This window comes from Juglans regia, chromosome 6, assembly GCF_001411555.2.
Source record: "Juglans regia cultivar Chandler chromosome 6, Walnut 2.0, whole genome shotgun sequence".
In the NCBI taxonomy this organism is placed as follows: domain Eukaryota; kingdom Viridiplantae; phylum Streptophyta; class Magnoliopsida; order Fagales; family Juglandaceae; genus Juglans; species Juglans regia.
In genome coordinates this window covers 18,237,392-18,254,977 of record NC_049906.1, presented here as the reverse complement: position 1 = coordinate 18,254,977, position 17,586 = coordinate 18,237,392, and the positions used below count along the sequence as shown (strand labels likewise).

General features: G+C 38.4%; 1 pseudogene; it reads right to left on the bottom strand.

Annotated features, from left to right (window-relative positions):
* Positions 1–1,636: 1,636 nt before the first annotated feature.
* LOC108990735 lies at positions 1,637–16,543 on the bottom strand (annotated as a pseudogene).
* Positions 16,544–17,586: the final 1,043 nt, after the last annotated feature.

The window sequence follows — 17,586 nt, the reverse complement described above, 5'->3', positions numbered from 1 at the left end:
TGTGTCTGAAGCACAAAGAGAAATAACATGAAATGTTTCGACATTATCCCATCTTGATCCTCATACAAATTAATGTGATTTGGAAGTTCAGAGGATTATTCGTTTGCAAGGTATTGCAAATCGTTTACTGGATGCATTTACTGATAGTAAAAAAATAAAAAATTTTATATTCTACCTGCTAATATCCCTCTGATGATTGAAGTCCCTATAGGACAATCAAGAAATCTAGTAACAAATGAATCAAAGACATGCCTGCAGCATGGAAGACCTATTGGTGTAAAGGACAAGATTCTCCGAAAGAGAAGACTAAAAGAAAAAGAAATTGGTGTTCCTGAAGAAGCCATACCCACAAAACATGCAACAAAATCAATTGATCTATCCAAAATCTGAACACCAAATTCTCCTAAAACAAGAATCTCTTGAAGAGGAATCTCCTAAAGAGTTATCTTCTGAAAAGGAATAGGTGCTTGAAAATAATGAGATTTCGATACATTATGTAAGTACAAGAGAACTATGGGATAGAAATAAAATTGTTATCGAAAACATATTTTCATTTGAAATCAACGTTTATTGATAAAGTTTATGAAATTAATATTTATTGGCAAGTTATATAATAAAGTAAAGAGTTGGAATTAATTATGAATTAATGATTGGTTATGTTTATTGCTTTTATGATTAATTATGAAATGATTTGTGCTTCTTAGTATAATGTTTATTCATTCATATATATATATATATATATTTATGCATTAAAATGAATTGGGAAGTACAAAAATCCATAGCAATCGCAAGTCTAATTTATGGATCGCGAACATTGAGATGTACAAAAATCCGTATATAGTGGTCCACCTACGATTTCAACATTTATCAAAATGAAACCGTAGATTTTATAGGAGGAACACTTGGGACCCTTTTGGATATTGAGAATATAAAAAAATATATGTAAATAATAGTGAAATAGTTTGTGAATAATAGTGAAATAGTTTGAGTTAAGATGTTTTATTAGGTTTTGGAAAAAAAATAAAAATATTATAAAGTTAAAAAAGTATTTGAGTATAATTTTTTCATAGAATGTTTTTTTTTAAATTTAAAAATAAGAGCTAAATGATGCCATTTTAACAAAAATTGAGTCAATTTTGGAGGTGAGTCAGGAATCGAGTAATACCTGATCCAAACCGATACCGTTCTGATTTCCAGCCTGTTTCATTTCGGTCAGATTATTTTGAGCTGGGTCGGTCGGGTAGGGTTTCGATTCATACCGAAAATTTGATTTTTTGTGCTCCTATTCTTAATTTTATTTCTAGTAGAGTAATTATAGTAAATGTTTCGGTCAATGAAAAACAAATTTATCCCATTTTTCATAATTTTTTTGAATGGCATGGCAAGACCTTACAAAATTTAAGCAACTTCTTTCGCAAAAACTTTTGGGAGCAACTGCAAATTTTAACAAGGTACTGGGAGGGGTCAAGGGGTTGGTAATATACTCAAAAGAAAAAAAAAACTAATTATGAATGGATTCAATGCCACATGCAAACATACAGTTGCTGCATGCCATCCCATTGATGCTATAAAAACATATATATATATATATATATCAATTTGGTGCAGGAAGAATAAAAAAGATCATTTGCGAGTTTCAACAACCATCTGAGGGAAGGGTAGTTTGTATGTTAGAAGGCATCAGGATGTTGAAACCATCTGCTGCAGTAGATACGACCATTCCTGGAATCTGTGAATGCCAATGTATTTCTTTCAAGTCATTTTGACCCTGTTTAAAGTCAAAGGATTGCTGAGTTAACACACTGAATTCAATCAATAGAGAAATTTCTAAATCCATCATCTCACTAAGAGGAAAGTTCGGATAAAAGAGAAGCGGAGTGGGTTACCTGATAAACAAACAGAAGTTGTGGAGGTAGATCTTCAGGGGCATTTACTTGCTCTTTTGTTTTAGCTCTGAACTCTGCCTCCTCTTCGTCATCCTTTTCTAAGGAAAGGTCCCATATTCTACACAATGAAGCCAAGCGATCAAAAATAAATAAATGATACTCAGAAAAATTTAACATTAGAACTTCTATCCAAAGATGAATAATAAAACTACAAACATATATATTTGATTGACCACTTCTTATTTATGCGCCAACCCAATCTATCATGTGTATCACTTACGTTAGCTGATTGTCGGATGATGAAATAGACAAAGTAGAGGCTTCATGTGGACTCCACTCAATGGACGTGATAGGGTGTTTATGGTATTCAAAATGTACCACTACAAAATCTCCGTCATGCTCACAAAAAAATCACATTTAACATCAGCATTATCGACATCAAGAAACCCATTTCATAACCTACAATCCTTTTCTAGCATAAGAAAAAAAAAGGGAGGCAGAGAGAGAGAGGGAGATCAACCATTTCTTTGGCTGCAAAAAATGTATACCTGTGTATGTAGGAACGTAATACACATATAAAACACAAAGGGGAAAAACACAAAGTGCCTTATCCCCCCTTTTTAGCAGTCTCAAGTATCATACAATGCATACTAAAGAGGCAAAGCACTTTCTTTTCCTCTTTTTTTTTTTTTGATGTTGGGGAACCTCTCTAAGGCAAGGCCTTTCAGACCTATCCCTGTAGAGTAGACCCCAATCACATGCAGCGCACCCTGAAAAGTTTCCCTACACGGAATTGGTTAAATTGCTAGTTTTACATCAGGGGGTGTGGCCCCAATGGATTGTTTACACCCATTAGGAGTTGAACCTTGGATCATGAAGGGAGTGATATCCCAAAAACAAGGCTTTCACCACTTGGGCCAACCCCTTGGGGTTAAAGAGGCAAAGTACTTTCTTTAAAGAATGCAGCTGGTTCCACCTTTGTTTTGTTAGTTAACCAACTTTTTTTAAATAGTGATTGTAGTAATTGTGTGTGACCAATCTGAATACATGAAAGTCACAATATAAGTTATACAATCAATGCAAAAGAGTGAAAGCAATAAGATTGAAGACAATGGCCCTTAACCTAATAATTTATTATAGATCATATATTGTTTCAGAAAATATGATGGAATATCCATACCTCAGATCATATAGTCTGAGGTCACGAATAGAAAATGTCCCGTCATCACTGCCAGATGCCAATATATAGCTAGCCAGCCTATATAATTAGAATCAAGGAAGCGCCAAGAGTGATCACCACATAAATATGCATGGACGTAAGGATTTTCTAATAGAGCAACAACTAGAACTATTAGCAACCTGTTCCACGATACGACATTCACATCTGCATTATGAGCCTTGAAAGATGCTGCTGCTAACTTCCTTAAACGGGCATCCCATATTGCAATAGTCCCATCCACGAAACAAGAGGCAAACACATGAGGTTCTGTAGGGCTCCACTACAGGAGAAGATGTAAGGCCCAGTTTTTCTTTTTATTTGTGAGCCCTGGATCGTGCTGGAGGGCCCAACCCTTTTCCTTGGAGGTGTGTGAACGACGCTGTTTTGGGGGTAAGTATCTTCTTCCTCAACTTCTCTTCCCCCCCCCCCCAATTTGCATCTCGCCCTCTTTCTCTTTTGGTTTCTTTTGTTTCCTGGGTTTCCCTCGTTCAAATGCCTCTCTCACACGTAACCCACATTCACTTCCCGATTTCATCTCTTTCTTTCCGTTTGGTTGGTTTCGTGAGTCCGAATCGTATGCCCTTAATTTCCTCCATTTTTTCCTTTTCCCTCAATTTGGTTTCTCACTCGGTTGCATTCCACCATCTTTGCAGATTAACGTGTCCCTCTCCCTCGCGTTTACCTCTATTTTATTTTCTGCAACTAGTTTTTCTATCTTCAAGACGCATCTCTTCCTCTTCCATTTGGTGATATTTTTGCTACCTACAGGTATCTCCTTCTCCCACACTCTTACTCTGTTTTTCTTTTCTCTGCGTTTTGCTCGGAGATTGCAGGTAGGGCAAATGCATTTAGTGGTTTTCTTTTTCTTGCTTTCACTGTGTTCCTCTTAGTCACTGACTCACACTCAGTTCTCTCTTCCTCTCTCTCCTGTCTGTGAAGTGTACAATCTCAGTGAGTGACGCCGAGCCTTGTTGCGCGAAGGGAGATCCTCTTGGTTTCACAAACGCCACACACATATTCTGAGTTTATTCTCTCTTTTCCAGTTCTCACACTCACTCACCTGCGTGATGTTCTAACTAATTTCTAGTGCTACGTTGTTGGGTGGAAAACAAATATTTGACTGGTTGCCGGGAGCTACTTCAGTGGTCCCGCATTTTGGTGGTTTTTCATTCGGTGCGCCTTGTAATTGTCGTAGTGCTGTGAGTTCAAAGTTCTACACGGTTTCACATAAACATTGAGCCTTCATTGTAAGTTTTTCACTTCGTCGTGTATTTTATAAATTTTGGTTTGTTGGTTTGGTGTTTTAGAAATAATTAGAAGGGTGTTTGTTGGGTGCCGATTAACATCTAGAAGTGTTGGGATTTTTCTGTTGTGGAGTTGTGAACGCAGAGAAATGTGCAGTGTGTAGTGTCGTCTTGGATAAATTGTTGGCGATTGCTTGGGATTATGAGCTGCTGAAATAAGTGTGATTTATTGATGAGTTGAGTTGACATTGATTTTAATGGTTGTATTGGACAATATTAAGAATAGTATATGGTACTTTGGGTTGAAATGATGGCTGTCCAATTTGCTATATGGTTGTCTTAGTGAGTTGTTGTTGCTATTATATGGTTTGGGATTTTGGGTTTTAATTATTACATGGAAGTTATGCCATTCGTTGTTTAATACTCGGTGTATATATTTTGTTTCTATCAATTGGTGACGAGATTTTTAGAGGTCGAATTCAAGACATAGATAATACATTGCAGGAGTCAGGTAAGCGGGGTTTCTATGCTAGGCTTTACACGAATTATTGAGACTGCAATTGATTTTCTGAAAACTTTGCATATTTTGTGATGAAATGAGAACTTGGGAGAAACAAAACCAACCTCGATCGTTTATTTGCATACTCATGAAATCTGTGTGGAAAAGGAAAGTTATTTTCTAACATGCATTGTGTAGACATGAACTAAATTTTGTTATGATGTCTCTGAAATATGAAAAAGAGTGATATTTGAGAATTCTGAAAAATTGTGCATTTATTTAGAAAGATGGTCCGACTTTTGTTTTCAGTATGTAAGAATGACCTGATTATGTTTTGGTACTCTGTTTTATTTTAATATGGCATCTGAAAACCTATGGTATGGTTTACTAATTTTGTATCTGACTCTGTCTCTGCTTTGCTCTGTTTGGGTTGGTACCAACTTCTCTGTCTCTGAGTGCACCCACTTTGGAAATAAAGTGGTTTTATTGTTGTCTTTTCTGTGTGCACACTCGGGGCTCCAAGAAGAATAAGAGAAAGATTTCACCTCTATCTCTGCCCGGTTTGGCCACCGGGGATAGCACATGCCTACCACGGGGGTGAATATTTTGTTCTGCATGATAACACTGAAAAATATTTTGTTATGCATGCTATGCTTTGTAAATGCTCATATTTGCATGCTAATATATGTCCTCTGCTTACTAAGTTGTTGATAACTCACCCCCTATCATTATAATATTTTTCAGATGATGTGGAGAGTCCAACTAAGGACCTGGATTAGATTGGTGAGCATGATTAAGCTGAGGAGATGATGTTAGAAGAAGGAATTCTGATGTCCTTTAGTTTTAATGTCTTTTAGATTTAATTATATCATGGGTTTAAGAAGACTTATGAAATTATTAGTTTGGTTTGTTATGACTACTGGGAGATTGTGGACTCTTTAGTTTATTTTGCTACGGTAATGACTTTGTGGAGTTTTCAATGTGGTTATTTAGAATACATGAGATTGAGCTTTGCTAAAAAAGTTTTTGGAGTTTCATTTTAGTTGTGTTGGAAAACATGTTCTTAAGTGACAGGTAGTAATTCTCCAGGCCACTCGTATTTGGGGCGTTACATTTGGTATCAGAGCCAGGTTTGAGGTTCTGCAGACTATAGTATGTAAGATTTCAAAGTGTAGATAGTGTTTAAGAAATCATTTTCAGATTTATTTTGATAGTGAAGCGAACTATAGGGTTGAATATTGAAGATGTGGGAAGTCTTAGAATTCGCAGGTTTTAGGAATGGTTTTTGAGATGTGGTATTTCACAGGTCTATGAACTAAGTTCATGTTGATTAAGGTTTAGTTTAATTACGGAGTCTTCTTAAATAGTTAGATAGGGTAAAGTAATAGATTTTGGGAAATTGATTATTACTACAGTTATGTGTACTTCTTGCCTCTCTTTTATGGGCATTCTTATAATTTTGAAATATAATATATATGTTTTGTTTTTACAAATATCACTAAATTTTTATGTGCATATAAACTCTATTTTTTGAAACGATTATTAAAAATTCAAGTTATTTTGTCAGGATGCCACCTCGTCTTAGAGAATGAAGCATGTCGGATCTGAATGCAAATGAGAATGAGAGGGAACCAAACCTGAGTGCTTCCGAAGTACTACGAGCAGCTACACATCAATTAATTGATGACCTTGTGCAGAATCCTTTGGGTCGCCATTGTAACTATAATGAAGGGGGCTGTACCATAGAGCAATTCAATCGAATGCACCCTCCTTTATTTGATGGAAGAGGCAATCCAAGTCTGGCGGAGGATTGGATTCATGAAGTTGAGGAGATTTTGCGGGTCTTAACCTGTACAGATGAGCAAAAGGTGGCGTACGCCACATTCAAGCTTACTGGGGAAGCAAAGAGGTGAAGGATCTCTGAAAAAACTATCAGAGAAGCAGAGGGGACTGAGATAGTCAGTTGGCTGCATTTCAAACAGATCTTTCTTGAGCACTTCTTCCCTAGCTCGTTCCGTGAGGATAAGGCTATGGAATTTGCCACCTTAGTTCAGGGAACAATGACGGTACATCAATATGCAGCTAGGTTTACTGAGTTATCCTGTTTTGCTACTTATCTGATTCCCGATGAGGAAAAGAAGGTGCGCAAATTTGAGCAAGGACTGAATGAGAAACTGTATGAGTGTGTGGTGGGTTTTTAGATTCGGAATTTCTCAGAAATGGTGAATAAGGCCACAGTTTTTGAAAGAACCCTCCAAAGAAGCACTGCATTACATGAACAAAGGAAAAGGACTACTCCTACTGGGTACCATTCTGGCATGGACCAGGGACCATGGAAAAAGAGGAATGAAGGTAGTAGCTCGGGAAAAAGGCCGGTTCAGGGTAACCAACAACCCTATCAGTGTAGGACATGCAATCAAGTGCACTCCAGAGAGTGCAGAAAAGGGGCAGGATCGTGTTTTCGTTGTGGCAAATCAGGACACTACATCAAGGACTGGCCAATGCAATTGGGTAGCAACAAGGCGACCATACCGCCACCTCAGAGAAGTGAAGTTCCAGCACGGGGCAGCAACCTACGTCCTACTGCGCTTGCACGAGTTTTTGCATTAACACCTAGAGAGGTTAAGGATAGGAATGATGTGATCATTGGTATGACTCCTTTGTTTTGTTTTAAGGATTTTATTTTATTTTAGCATTTTATTTGTTTGTTGGTTTTGGTTAAGACTTTGAATATTTTTGGTTCATGCATAAGACTGTTTGTGGTCACAGGTACTCTTTCTTTGTTTTCTAATAATGCTATTGTGTTATTTGACTCAGGAGCGACACATTCTTTTGTTTCCACGACTTACTCTAGATTTTGCACTTTAGAAACTGAAAGGTTGAAGCACCAGTTAGTGGTCGTGACCCCAACGGGAAATTCAGTAGTCTGTAGTGAGTTTCTACAGGGATGCCCTCTATCTATAGAGGGAAGACTGATGCCAGCAGATTTAATAGTGTTCCACATGGTTGGGTTTGATGTGATTTTGGGTATGGATTGGCTGGCATCTTACCATGCTAGTATTGATTGTTTTAAAAAAAAGAAGTGGTTTTCAGACCCCCAAAAGAAAGTGAATTTCGGTTCACAGGGTTGAAAGTAAGGTTGGTTCCACCCATCATATCTGCCATTCAGGTTGGAAAATTGTTACGTGATGGTTGTTAGGGATTCTTAGCCTGTGTGGTTGAAGCACCAAAGGAAGAGTTGAAGTTGGAACAAATACCTGTTGTGAGTGAATATCGAGAGGTTTTTCCATAAGATTTATCTGGACTTCCACCCGAGCGGGAGGTAGAGTTTGCGATTGAACTAGTCCCAGGCACGAGACCCCTTTCGAAAGCACCTTATCGTATGGCGCCGTCTGAACTAGTGGAACTCAAGGAGCAATTGCAAGATTTGTTGGACAAGGGTTTCATCAGGCCCAATGTATCACCTTGGGGAGTTCCAGTCCTCTTTGTGAAGAAGAAGGATGGATCGATGAGAATGTGTATCGATTACAGGGAACTTAATCTGGTGACTATAAAGAATACGTACCCGCTACCCCGTATATAAGATTTGTTTGATCAGCTTCAGGGGGCTCAGGTATTTTCAAAGATTGATCTTCGATCGGGTTACCATCAATTGAAGATCAAGGTAGAAGACATGGCTAAGACAGCGTTCAGGACTCGGTATGGCCATTATGAGTTTTTGGTCATGCCTTTTGGCCTGACTAACGCCCCAACAGTATTCATGGATTTGATGAATCGGGTGTTTCATAAATTTTTAGATAAATTTGTTGTGGTTTTTATTGATGATATATTGATGTACTCCAAAAGCAAGACCGAGCATGAAGAACATTTGAAGTTGGTACTTGGGACACTCAGAGACAAGCAGTTGTTTGCTAAGTTGAAGAAGTGTGAATTTTGGCTTGATTCAATCACATTTCTGGGACATGTAGTTTCGAAAGATGACATTTCAGTAGATCCAGGAAAAGTGGAAGCAGTGGTTAATTGGTCGGCACCGAAGAATGTTCATGAGGTTAGAAGCTTCTTGGGATTGGCGGGTTATTACCGTTGATTCATTGATGGGTTTTCCAGGATAGCAGTTCCTCTCACTACATTCACCAGGAAAAATAATAAGTTTGAATGGACAACAAAGTGTGAAGAAAGCTTTCAGGAGTTGAAACAGAGATTAGTGACAGCTCCAGTGTTAACAATTCCCATAGCTAGAGGTGGATTTGTTGTCTATAGTGATGCATCTAGGCTTGGATTGGGGTGTGTACTGATGCAACATGGGAAGGTTATAGCTTACGCCTCACGCCAATTGAAACTGTATGAGCAGAATTATCCTACACATGATCTGGAACTTGCGGTAATCATTTTTGCAGTTAAGCTTTGGAGACACTATTTGTATGGGAAAAAGTGCGAAATTTATACGGATCACAAGAGTTTGAAATATTTCTTTACCCAAAAAGAATTAAATATGAGGCAAAAGAGATGACTTGAGTTGATCAAGGATTATGATTGCACCATTAATTATCACCCAGGCAAAGCTAATATTGTAGCCGACGCTCAAAGTAGAAAGTCAATGGGACTGACAGTTGCAGCCATTACCACTCAGCATAGGTTGTTAATGGACTTAGAAAGAGCCAGTATTGAAGTCATTGCTACTGATACAAATGCTTTCATGGCCAGTTTAGTAGTTCAACCTGCCTTGATAGATAGAATTAAAGCTGCTCAGAAAGTGGACTCAGGGTTGGTAAAACTAGTGGAAGAAGTCAGGAACGGGGACAAACCTGATTTTAGCATTTCTGAGGATGGAGTTTTGAGGTTTAGAGGTAGAATATGCATAACTACTGATGATGAACTAAAAAGGGTAATTCTTGAAAAGGCACACCGTTCTTTGTACACTGTTCACACAGGGAGTACCAAGATGTATCGGGACTTGAGAGAGTCTTTTTGGTGGAATGGCATGAAAAGAGAAATTGCTAAATTTGTAGAACAATGCCTAACTTGCCAACAAGTGAAGGCGGAGCATCAGAGACCTGCAGGGTTATTACAGCCACTCCAGAGCGGAAGTGGGAGCATATCTCCATGGACTTCATGATAGGTTTACCAAGGACCTTAAGCGGACAAGATGCTATATGGGTGATTGTAGATCGCTTAACGAAAAGACCGCCCGTTTTGTGCCCATTAAAGTTTCTTATAAACTGGAGAAATTAGTTGAGCTGTATGTGCAGGTGATAGTGAGGTTGCATGGAGTATCGGTATCCATTATGTCGGATAGAGATCCTTGTTTTACTTTAAAGTTCTGGAGAAGCTTACAAGAGGCAATGGGTACTAAGCTAAGTTTCAGTACTGTTTTTCACCCTCAGACAGATGGACAGCCAGAAAGGACTATTCAGATTTTAGAAGACATGTTGAGGGCGTGTGTGATGGAGTTTAAGGGAACTTGGATGAGACATTTGCCATTGGTTGAGTTCGCTTATAATAATAGTTTCCAGGCTAGCATTGGGCTGGCACCCTATGAGGTTTTGTACAGCAGAACATGTAGATCTCCATTGTATTGGGATGAAGTAGGTGAAAGGAAACTTATAGGGCCAGAGATTATTCAGCAGACCACTGAGAAGATAGATCCTATTCGGGCTGGAATGAAACCAGCTCAAAGCTGACAAAAGAGTTATGCAGATAAACGCCGCTGCCAGTTAGAGTTTGAGGTTGGAGATAATGTATTTTTTAGGATTGCACTGATGAAAGGAGTTATGAGATTCGGAAAGAAGGCTATGTTGAGCCCTAGATATATTGGACCGTTTGAGATTTTTGATCAGATTGGACCAGTGGCGTACAGGGTGGCTCTACCATCAGCATTCTCGGGAGTGCATAACGTGTTCCATGTGTCTATGTTGAGAAAGTACATCCATGACCCCACCCACGTTATAGATCATGAACCCCTTCAGATTCAAGAGGATATGACCTACATCGAGGAACTAGTGCAGATTTTGGATAGGAAAGAGCAAGTGTTACGGACTCGAACTATCCCTTTGGTTAAAGTACTGTGGAATAATCATGCTATCAGCGAAGCATCTTGGGAATTTGAGGAACAGATGCAAGTTAAGTATCCTCACCTGTTTGAAGATAATTCTTATAACTTGTAGCAAATTCCGAGGACAAAATGTTTTGTTAGGGGAGGAGGATGTAAGGCCCAATTTTTCTTTTTATTTGTGAGCCCCAGCTCGTGCTGGAGGGACCAGCCCTTTTCCTTGGAGATGTGCGAACGGTGCCGTTTTGGGGGTAAGTATCTTCTTCCTCAACTTCTCTTCCCCTTCCTTCTCTTTTTTTTGTTTCCTTTCCCTCGTTTTCGAACACCACATTCACTTCCCGATTTCATCTCTTTTTTTGTTTGGTTGGTTTTGTGAGTCTGAATCGCATGCCCTTAATTTCCTCCATTTTTTCCTTTTCCCTCAATTCGGTTTCTCACCCGGTTGCATTCCACCATCTTTGCAGATTAACGTGTCCCTCTCCCTCGCGTGTACCTCTATTTTATTTTCTGCAGCTAGTTTTTCTATCTTCAAGACGTAGCTCTTCCTCTTCCATTCGGTGATATTTTTGCTACCTACAAGTATCTCCTTCTCCCTCTCTCTTACTCTGTTTTTCTTTTCTTTGCGTTTTGCGTGGAGATTGCAGGTAGGGCAAATGCGTTTAGTGGTTTTCTTTTTCTTGCTTTCACTGTGTTCCTCTTAGTCACTTACTCACGCTCGGTTCTCTCTTGCTCTCTCTCCCGTCTGTGAAGTGTACAATCTCAGTGAGTGACGCCGAGCCTTGTTGCGCGAAGGGAGATCCTCTTGGTTTCACAAATGCCACACACATATTCTAAGTTTATTCTCTATTTTCCAGTTCTCACACTCACTCACCTGCGTGATGTTCTAGCTAATTTCTAGTGCTACGTTGTTGGGTGGAAAACAAATATTTAACTGGTTGCCGAGAGCTACTTCAGTGGTCCTGCGTTTTGGTGGTTTTTCATTCAGTGCGCCTTGTGTTTGTCGTAGTGCTGTGAGTTCGAAGTTCTACTCAGTTTCACATAAACATTGAGCCTTTATCATAAGTTTTTCACTTCGTTGTGTATTTTATAAATTTTGGTTTGTCGGTCTGGTGTTTTAGAAATAATTAGAAGGGAGTTTGTTGGGTGCCAATTAATATCTAGAAGTGTTAGGATTTTTCTGTTGTGGAGTTGTGAACGGAGAGAAACGTGCAGTGTGTAGTGTCGTCTTGGTTAAATTGTTGGCGATTGCTTGGGATTATGAGCTGCTGAAATAAGTGTGATTTATTGATGAGTTGAGTTGACATTGGTTTTGATGGTTGTATTGGACAATACTAAGTATAGTATACGGTACTTTGGGTTGAAATGCGGGCTGTCCAATTTACTATATAGTTGTCTTAGTGAGTTGTTGTTGCTATTATATGGTTTGGGATTTTGGGTTTTAATTATTAGATGGAAGTTATGCCATTTGTCGTTTAATACTCGGTGTATATATTTTGTTTCTATCAATAGGTGACGAGATTTTTAGAGGTCGAATTCAAGACATAGATAATACGTTGCAGGAGTCAGGTAAATGGGGTTCCTATGCTAGGCTTTACATGAATTATTGAGACTGAAGTTGATTTTTTGAAAATTTTGCATATTCTGTGATGAAATGAGAACTTGGAAAAAACAAAACCAACCTCGGTCGTTTATTTGCATACTCATGAAATCTGTGTGGAAAAGGAAAATTATTTTCTGACATGCATTGTGTAGCATGAACTAAATTTTGTTATGATGTCTCTGAAATCTGAAAAAGAGCGATATTTGGGAATTCTGAAAAATTATGCATTTGTTTAGAAAGATGCTCCGAATTTTGGTTTCAGTATGTAAGAATGACCTGATTATGTTTTGATACTCTATTTTATCTTGATATGGCATCTGAAAACCTTTGGCATGGTGTAATGATTTTGTATCTAACTCTGTCTCTACTTTGCTCTGTTTGGGTTGGTACCAACTTCTCTGTCTCTTAGTATACCCACTTTGGAAACAAAGTGATTTTATTGTGGTATTTCCTGTGTGTACACTCGGGACTTCAAGAAGAATAAGGGAAAGATTTCACATCTGTCTCTGCCCGGTTTGGCCACTGAGGATAGCCCAACCTTACCACGGGGGTGAAACATGGTCTCTGCTCTGTAAGATGCTCTGTTTACATTTGATGATGATGCTCAGTTTATGTTATGCCAAAACACTCTGGGTTTTTACTTGTCTTAAAATCGTAACTTTGTTACTTTTGAAAATATGTTCTGTTTTGCATGATAACTCTGTAAAATATTTTGTTCTGCATGCTATACTTTGTAAATACTCATGTTTGCACGCTAGCATATGTTTTTTGCTTACTGAATTATTGATAACTCACCCGTTATCATTATAATATTTTTTTGATGATGTGGATAGTATAACTGAGGACTTGGATTAGATTGGTGAGCATGATTAAGCTGAGGATATGATGTTAGAAGAATGAATTCTGATATCCTTTAGTTTTAATCTCTTTTAGATTTAATTATATCTTGGGTTTAAGAAAACTTATAAAATTATTAGTTTGGTTTGTTATGACTACCAGGATATTATGGACTCTTTAGTTTATTTTGCTGCGGTAATGACTTTGTGGAGTTTTCAATGTGGTTATTTAGAATATATGTGATTGAGTTTTGCTAATAAGGTTTTTAGAGTTTCATTTTAGTTGTGTTGGAAAACATGTTCTTAAGTGACAGATAGTAATTCTCCAGGCCATCCGGGTTTGAGGCGTTAAAGAAGAGATGGAACAAGAATGGTTACAAGTTTGAAGAAATAAAGGAAAACGGTTCTGCTCAAAGCACAAGATTCAACTGCATATAGGAAAACCCAAACAACGATAGATTCATGGGTTAACTATATACTTGTAAGTCCTCGACACTCGCAGTATGACCAATAAATGGTTGGGTATCCACATTCCATGTCGCATCAGATGTAGGCATGAAGAACCGTACCAGATATATTATCAAAGCGTTAGACCATGTTAAATGCGTTAAACAACTAGTAATTAAGGTTCCAGTCTAACAGTACCAGATACAAGCCTTCCCGGAACAATAGGATTCCAGTCTATAGCATAGCCTTCATCTTTGTGCTTAAACTTAACTAATGGGGCCTGATTGAAATCTGACGAAGCCCCCTAGGCACCTTGTGTTTCTGATATTTCTGCTAAAGCATTCAGATGAGAGCTGAAGTCCCATACCTACGTACAGAGCATTATCATTTTTATTGTAATCTATATCTGGAAAATCAAATTTCAAGTTCACACGTACCTGGATTAATCGTGCCATAATTGTTTTTGATAAGTAAAATGTCATAATAATTTCTAAGACAAGTGTTAAATCTCATTTTTATTCGAGTACTCGATAGAAGATCTTTTTCGGTCGCTGCCACCGAAAAACTACCCCCAAAACCACCGAAAAATTCCAGAAACTGAAGACATATTATCACATTCCATAACGTCATATGCTACATGGACAGCAAGAGAGAAAGACATGAATTATAAACTGCACGTGACCATTATCTGCGCAAGATGCGCATATATAGGGATTTTGTGCCATGGCACGTATACGATTTATACATCCTTCATGAGCTACCTTACACAACTGGAAAAGCAAACAAGATAAATGAAAAGTTTAAATAGATAATGGAAGGAACAAGCAATTTGGATCTCTGTTTTTGTGAAATTAGCAAAATGTGATAAGAAACAAGATGTTGCCTGCAAACTCGGACTCCCAGATCCACCAAGCTCCACATCCTCATCATCCTTGTCACTATCACTACTGTCACTCTCCATATCAGAGTTTCCATCTGCAGGTTTGGAAGGCACTAGCTCACGTCCTTTCCCTGTGATGTTGGATATTTTAAATATTCCAATAGAGTTCGAAGAGGCTTTCTTTTCTTGATAACTAGAGTTCCAAGAAGCTTTCTCTGCCCGTAGAAGAACCATGATGTAGAGATACAATGCACAAAATGTGATGAGAAAAGGACAAAGGACTATAAAAAAAGAGGTAAAAAAAAAACCTAGTATTCCTCTTCCTAATATTCAGATAGATCTGTATTATAATTTTTCTTCCTCTGTAAACAAAAGGTTGTGCCTTAGTTGTATACAGGAACCACATTTGATACTATGGTAATCCTTGGGAAATCTGTATTGCACCCTGGACTATCATAATCCTTGAGTCTATTAGGGAAACTTATTTGAATCCCGATGCAACTGCACTTTGTAGAGATCAATAACGACTTTACTCATGAAGAAGATTATTCTGAATATATGGTTCCATAGCCATACATAAAAAGCAATATGAAACAAACCTTACCTGAGTACCCGCGACGAAATACATTGTTTGTGGGAACTCCGTTCGGACCAACCCCAGTGTATCGCATACAATATCGAAGCTGTAAAAGTGAACCACCTAGTTACAAATTAGGAACTAAAAAGACATACAACGAAATCATGGCATATGGCTAATACGAATTGGGTCACCAATGAATTGAAGAAAAAGCACACAGAATTAGCGGTACCTAAGACAGGGCCAGCCAATATGGAAGGCGTGAAGTGAATTATAGGCCGAGGGGTCACACTGAAGCTCCTCGCCTTCCTCCAATTTGTCCACACCAGGTTGCCACACCTTTGCCGGCATCGAGGGTATCGAAGATGACGAAGACGAAGACCCATCTCCTTTGTCCGAGCCCTGCACGAGATAGGGATGGTTGGGTGAAAAGGTCGCCCAAAATGCAATTAAAACTAAACGATTGATTTAAGGCATCGAGAAAGAAAGATAGTTGAACCTTGCTCTTTCTCTTGATTTTCTTCGCGCTTTTGATGCTGCGAACCATTTTTGTACAGGTTGATGCAAAGCGGCACAATGGGAAGAGGCTTTCTGTTGAGTCGAGTCGAGTTTAGCTAAGATTTTACTCACTTTTCCGAGACGGTTCTTTGCGCCAGTTTAGCAAACAGAACGAGAAGGTCCGGCATACAGCACCTTCTGGGACTAACCGAGAGAGAGTGAGAGCTATGCAGAGAGAGAATTACCTAGAGAGAGGGACTAACCGAGAGAGAACTAGCGTGGGGGAGAGAGAGAGAGAGAGAGCCGGGCAGTGTGTTGCTTGGTGGTCAGTGGAGGGAGACGGTGCAAGGTGGCTGGGCACGTTGGGGCACGGCGGTGAGTGCAATAAAACCGACGGTATGGCTTTGTGATAGGCAGAGTTCAGTTGCTGGATCCTTCTTGGTTTCGGGTGTGGTTTCAGGCCACTCCTAGCGGTGTAAGAGAGGCTCACGGTTGCGGTGGAGGAACCCAGAGGCGGGACAACCGTGCGGTGCAGTGTGGGAGGATCACGGTGGCAGTGGACTCCTATTGACTGCACTAGTTTCAACGTTGCAAAACAGGGGCTGTTGGGTTCACAGCTTCGTGGCTTACAATGGAGGTCAAAGGGAGGCGTTGGGCGGTGGTAGGGCAGTTTCCAATCCGTGGAGGATGACCTTTTAGCGCCCTCTGTGGTGGCTTCGGGTCGCAACAGAGAAAGTGGAGATGAGAGAGTTTCTAGCACGGCGGAGAGGAAACCAAGGCGGCAGTGATGTTCCTGGGGCTGTCCGAGGCAGTGATGGAGGGTCCACGGTTGAAATAATATGTGATAGATCTTCCTAAATTTAATGGAAGGATTAACCACCAGATGGGGTCCAAATAAATTATTCAGCTTTCCCATTCATTCATGGGCTACGTATTTAATAAATTCTAATAGGCTGGATCTTGAATAAAAAATAAGTCCAATTTGCCCAATAAATATTTTTTGAACTTATAATTATTTCTCGAGCCCATTATCTAATAAAATGGGTAAACTTGCCCAATAAAATTAAGTGTATGTTTAGGATTAGGGTGAAAAATATAATTTATAATTTTAGGATTTAAATAATAAGTTTTACTGTTAAAAAATTATTTATTGGTTGATAACTATATGTTTAAAGCAAAACAAATTAAAAAAATTACTTTCTGATGTAGAAAAGATAATCATTTGATTTTTTAAAGATTATGATCATATTCTTAAAAATTTTAAAGTTGTAAGACCCTGTTGAATAACTTTATTGAATTCTATTGTATAGGTATTTTCGCATATTGACAATCTTTTAAAATTAGTATTATGTTCTATATTATTTGAAAAAGTACGTTTGAAGAAAAATATTTTTCTTCAAACGTACTTTTTAACTTATTTGAGATTAAAAAATATTTTAATATGTAACATCCAATCAATCTAATTGTGTCATTAAAGAGTTTTTAATGTTATTTAAATACTTTTTAAAACTCCTAATATAACTCCATTCATGCCTTAAATGGAATTTAACCAGCTTATTGGACTCCATAAAATCCATAGTCACCAGCAAATGATTTTTCAGGCCCACGGCTTAGCCAATATTGTCCAAAAATCTCAACTGGGCATCAAACAAAATTCACGGGTCCAAAGTACCATTCAGTTTAAAAAATGTAAACTTCAAATAATGGGTCTTGATTAAAATCCTAGTAATAGTTTCTCTCAAGTTTTTACCTTAAAAATCCACCTAAAATAATAATAAGTGGAACTGTCCACATAAAATAATAATCTCAAATAATTAGTAAAATATAACTTTCCAAGGTTCGAGGTGTTCC